We start from the raw sequence: 6267 nt of genomic DNA, 5'->3' as shown, positions 1-6267 counted from the left end.
CAAGTTGCGCAGGATTCTGTGCAAAGGCTAATGTACTGTATTGAGGGGGTTTAATAAAAGTACTAAGAAGGCATGAGAGCAGCATGAACAGAACTCTGTCACCCCTCCCAGCCAGATCCTCCAACAAAACTAAGTGTAGGAAGTACATGCTTTGGCTTCAACAGTGAGTCATATGATAACAATTATTTTCTTATTACTCAAAATTTGGAGGCTGTGAAGACACAGGATAAAAAAGAGGCAGTAATTTTCTTCATTTGCCCCAAAGGAATGTCACATCTTTTGATAAAATGCTTTCTCAGAAACAAAGATCTTGATGTTATCAAACTTCAGAAAACACAGGAATAAATAGGATGTGAATTCTAAAGCTATCTGGAGTATTAGTTTTTACTGGTCTTTTGTTTGTTCTATTTTGTTTTGGTTTTTTACCTATGGTTATCACAGTTTCTATTTTCATTGGCACAATTAGCATATGTAAGATGTGATACATTCACTTCTACAACCTGGCCATAGCAAGCTTTAGATTGCACACCCTGCTTTGTGACATGAGCCTACTCAACCTTATGATGTGTCACCGCCTCTTCTCCTTTTAAATGAGAAAATTCTAAAACTTTTTCCTTCCAGTAATTTAATCTGTCCTTCTGTCATGTTTTGCATTACAAAAGACCTGAAATATAAGGTCTGTTTATAGCAGCTGGGCCTGAAATTCATACCTGAAATTAACATAGTGAATGTTAATACCTTTTTACTGCTAATTCTTTAACTATGATTCTAAAAGATGTATTAAATCAATGTCTCAAATATGTTAATTAGTTTCATTTTCAAAAATTTTGGATACCTAGCAGGAAAGTCTGAAGTTTCTCAAGTCTTTAATCATTGTGGGAAAATCCTCTTTGAAAACAGACCAGGATCTGATATCTCAAAAAATGAAGCATGAAAATAAGGGATCATTCTGGAAAATGTGGCTATAACCATTCTCAGTCAATAAAATGTAGATACCAATTTTTGTCATGCTGCAAGGATGATGTGAAAATTAATCTTTTAACAGGGACAAGATAATGATTTGTCAGTTAAGCATTATGAAGAACTGAAATTATGTTGCCTGTAAATTTTTTCAGTAAGATCCTTATTCATTATCCTGAGATGGAAGACCAAAGTTTTTGAGATAATAAATTTAGGAGAATATCTCTAGTTCTTCACTGGATTTTTTTAGCAGAGTCCCTGCCCTCTTGACTAAGAAGAATTGTATTATCTTTGAAATGTTAAAGCAAACTTTTCAAAAAGCTTTGTCAAGCAAACTTTAGCCCCAATCAGATCAGTACGTATATTGGCCCCTTCAGCTGTAAATGTAGAAATCAAGCATGAGCACTTCTGGAAATCCCATTCTGACTAGTTTCCAAGCTGAATTAAATAAAGAAAAAAATCTGATGGTTTGTTTCTCATTGGTTCCCCTTTCCCCCAATCTATGTAATTCCATGAAGCGCAAAATGAAAGAAAATACTTATTTATAGTAGTTCTACAGGCACCTATGTGCAAACACATATAAAATTTTCCATGGTAATGTTCATGCATGTCTGTTACTGTACTCACACACATACATACACTCAAACTTATATATTAGATACTTTCTCAGTCCCCCTTTGTTCAGTTTTAGATATTCACTGTGGCAGTGATGGAATAGATACGATGCAATAATTCATCTGAGAGAGATAACATCCAGTTTCCAATCCTTGCTCCACAAGAGTTGGGATTCTTGAATGTTAAACAGGCACTAACACTCAAGCCCAGCAAATACTATAACTTCTACATGCCAAAGTCTCTGAAGATCACTGGACATGTGAGAGCAGTGAATTTAAAGTCACCTTAGAGACAGTGACAAACACGACACAGGTCTCCTGTACTTCAACCATATGAAGTAAAGACCAGGACAGGGATATTTTTTCAAAGTCTGATGCAGACACGTTAAGTCCAGGATCAAACCTGGAGCTGTGAATACTGAAATTGAGAAAGACAGTTCCACCTTTCCCACAGCCTACACAAGTCTACACAAAGGAACTCGGGTAACCTGTGGATACCATACCCAAGTGCCACTGGATAATTGTCAAAGGACCTGCCCACCCTCATAGGCACTCGGTTGTCCTTAGCCACCCTAATACTTCACTTCAAGGAGACTGACCTGTAAAAACACCTTCTCTACAGGTGTTCAGACAAAGCCCCTGTAGCTCTGAGGATTCTGCTGTATTAGGCAACGGCTGCCTTCTTACACGTTAGTGATGCTGAAATCCTTGAAGCATAACTCTTACTTGCAGATCCTGATGTCGCTCCCTGAAAGGGACTTTAGTCAATCACTGATCCTCACCATTTGCTTCTAGGTATTTTTAAACAACTCCCTGCTCAACAATCTGGCTCCCATGGATTCTGGTTTTGGTCATTATTCTCTCCATTCATTGTAGCCTGTTTATCCATCTCAAGCTAGGCAGCAAGTCATTTAAAAGTTAATCAGTGCAGTGCTCAGCATTTCAATAGCTATCTTCTTTTATATGTCTAGACATGAGTTGAGGAAACCAACTCAAAGACATGAGCTATAGCTGCTGCCTGAAACCTCGTACCTCATTCCTTCTGAATTTCAGAAATGGTTTATCAGGAAGCTTGTATTCCAGATCTAAAGTTTATTCTGAGGAAAATGCAACACCAAAATAGATTGTTTTCCATGCAGTTCACAGCAATGACAGTCTCAACAGGACAGTTGAATCTGTAAATTTTCCATCACCTACAACATGAACTGATTGTGTATTATTTTTTTTCACATTTAGAATCAAAGTTTTATGAGAACTGCAGTACATAGGACCTTATCGTTAGATGATTTACTAAACTGGAACTCTAAACATTTGCCTGGGCCTAATCAATATGTAGGTGTGAGCATCATCTGACTTATTTTTAAAAAAGAGCAAATGTTTCTATGGCTAACAGGGAGTGTTAAGAGTGAATAAGTTCTGGAATTTTAGACTCATGTACACATGAAATGTATTAAAAAAACCCAGCTGTATAAAACACACACATGGTCTGTTTGCCCTGTCCATTATAAGCAAGTAAATCCAGTTGACATCTTTGGAGGTTACATAAGATATAAAGAAAAATTAGACACCATTTGTTTCCACTTAAGTAAAAAAATTACATTTATGATGTACCTCACCTTTGTATTTCCTAAGCATTTATTAGTTATTACTTGTTCCTTCATGTGTGTTTGGTTTTGTAGTTCTTGCATAATTGGTGTGATTGCTGCATAACATTTTCACTTATAACTGTTGCCAGGAAAATTAGGCCTTGGATTTACTTTTCTAAATAAATGTTTTATTAACAAAAGTAATTATATCAGAAAGTATTAAATTTTCCAAAGAAATAAAAGCCCCATCTCTTTGACGTCTCTTTCTCTCTCTCTTAATCTCTAGCGCACTTGCGCTCTCTCTCTCTGTGAACATGAATGAGAGCTGCAGCAGAGTGGAAAGAATGTAGTCTGGTGTGCAAAAGCTCTCTATTGGGGGAAAAAAAAAACAACAAAAAAAAATTACAACAAACCAGAAAGGCCTCCAACTTCTCAGAACAAGAGACAATAGTATGCAAAAAAATCAATGGACGCATAAAACAAATAACAAATAAAGCATTTAAAATGTTAGTTTCACAGCAGCTCACAAAATTTCTTTGTTCTTTAGTTAGCTACTCTTACTAATGGAAAAATAATCAAAAATATAATATTAAATACTTCATTGTCAGTTCCTTAGTGTAAGGAAATGTTAGCAAGTCAATGTGAGTGCACAGTTACAGTTTTACTGGCTTAATCAGGACACCAAAACAGCAAAATCCAACATTTTTACCATGCTTAATTTAAGTGGGCAATCTGAGCCACATCTGTTTCTTTTGCTACATCTCATTCTCAGAAAGAATGCTGCTTCATAGTATCCCTGATGATATTCCATTCTCAGACAGCCAGTTTCTGTTCCATATATTCCACCACTTACAAAGAATACATGCAGGTAATACAGAAAAGAACTATTTATAATTATTGTGTCATCTGTTTTATTGAATATTTTCTTTTTTCCTATGACCAAAAAATTAAAAAAAAGATAAAAAGAATGTGAGATTTTGCTATGCTTTCAGTTTTCAAACTCTGAAGTGGGAAATGTGTGAAAATTTTCCATGGGAACTTTTTCATTTTGGGAAATACTGCTGTCATGGAATAAAAATAGTTCATTTGGAATATATTAATGAGAATTCTTTCTTCGCTGAAACACTAAATCATAGCATTTTGTTACAGTGTACTCCAAAGCAAAATTGGTGACAATTCTTTCAACAATTTGCATGGGGATTTTTGCCTATCAAAATGCATTTGTAAAATCTGAAATGTTTCACATGTAAATACAAAAGTTGTTGAAAGTAATTAACGTTAAGAAAGGAAGAAAAAAGTTAAGTGCCCAGCCTTTCAGAATAGACACTCTGCCACTATTCTTTGGGGAAGCTTTCAAAAGCTTGCCTTTATTCCTCTGCAACATAACCCCCCCTCTTTTTATAATTAATCTAAGATCTCTGGCCAGCTTTAGTGAAAATACTTTCTTAAAAAGCAAAGAAACAAACAAACCCGTCCTCATTGCAAATTTTTTAGTAATGTTTGAAATACTGTCACAGAATGAGAGTTTCAAACCTTTTAATATTTTTTACTATTCCCACATAGATCTAAATTTGGGTAATGTTTCAGGTTTAGACTTTAGTTTTGTACTTATTTTATTATTATGTCCTTTTTCTCTAAATTATTTCTAATTCATATTTTTCCCAGAGTGAGATTATCTCAATTTGCTGTCCTTGAAATAAAAGAAGATACTCAAACAAAAAATCCATGCCAAAGCAAATTCAAATGCTGAAATGTAAAATTTATTTACTAGCACCTGAATAATCTTGCCTGTGTAGCATTTAGCTTTACGTTTGATGGATAAAGTGCAAGACTGGTAAACAAGGACATTTAATCTTGATTTATCTGAAGGCACATAAAGAGTAACAGTTCTGGATGCCTTTCCAGTGTACCTCAAGGAAGACTGGGAAGGACCACCTGCAAAGATAACATGAGAAGGAAAATTGCTTAGTCAATTTAGTAATTGGCTTTTCTATATGAAATTGCCGATTTCATTTAGTGGAACAACTATTGGCTTTTAAGGTGGTGATTTTAGCACATAAACTATGTCTACTAGGAAATGAGCCGAGTCCAACAAGTCATCTTTCCATGATATGATACAAGACCTACGTACAGCCAAGCCTACATCGCTCCTAAATTAAAATGGGTTACAGAGTGAGTAGACATGCAGAGAAGCTCTTTGCTAAGTCAAGTTGTTTGTCTTGATGTCAATGCAAGCGTTTCTACAGAGTGGGCAACTAAGCAGAAAAATAAAGAAAAGCCACACTGCAGAAAGAATGATATACAACTAACTCACAGAGGCTACACGAAGGCAGCTCTCAACCTGTCACTCAAGCCTGTCATGTAAAATGAATAATGTCCTGCCTTCATGTACTTGTTTGCTTAAAAAATGAATTAAAATTTATATTTAAATTATTAACAATTTCAGGCTGAATTGTCAGCTCAGGATCTTGGGGAAATGACATGGACAATTCAGGAGATTTTCCAGAGTGATTTAGAAAGTTGCAATTTTCATTATTCTGCTTCCAGGCTGAAATTCTGGTGCCCCTGAAGCCAGATGTAATTTTGGCATCTCCTTCTTTAGGATCAGAGCTCATTCATAGCAAAAAGATACCTTTTACTACAGTTTGCCTAGTTTTATTTCTCATGTAATTCCCTGTGCTTGTATTTCTACAGAAAAATGTAAACTTCAGAACATGAAATCTATTCCTTTTAACACCAGATAGAAGGTTAGAGGTAGAGGGATGTTAGGTCTTGCAGATACAATAGGTTGAATTTAAAACAAAACACAGCTGTAGAGAAGTAAGATGATCTCTCTTATGTTGGTAATGCTATCATTTTACATATTATTTATCTATACCCATTTATACAAAATGTTAAAGAAATCTTTGTAAACTTCTAGATGAGCTCAAAAGCCTAAGAGCAACAATTTAATTTACAACATTTTCCTAAATCCATTTTCTGCCAAAAACCTGGTGCCTAACTCAATTTGTAAAATGCCATTTAGCAATGGGAAACTGCAGTTGCTTTTGGAAAATTCTATTTAATTAATTATATATGGCATTTAATTTCTTTCTGGTATGTAATTA

Source organism: Falco peregrinus, chromosome 4, assembly GCF_023634155.1.
Source record: "Falco peregrinus isolate bFalPer1 chromosome 4, bFalPer1.pri, whole genome shotgun sequence".
Lineage (NCBI taxonomy): Eukaryota > Metazoa > Chordata > Aves > Falconiformes > Falconidae > Falco > Falco peregrinus.
Note: the sequence above shows the minus strand (reverse complement) of the source record.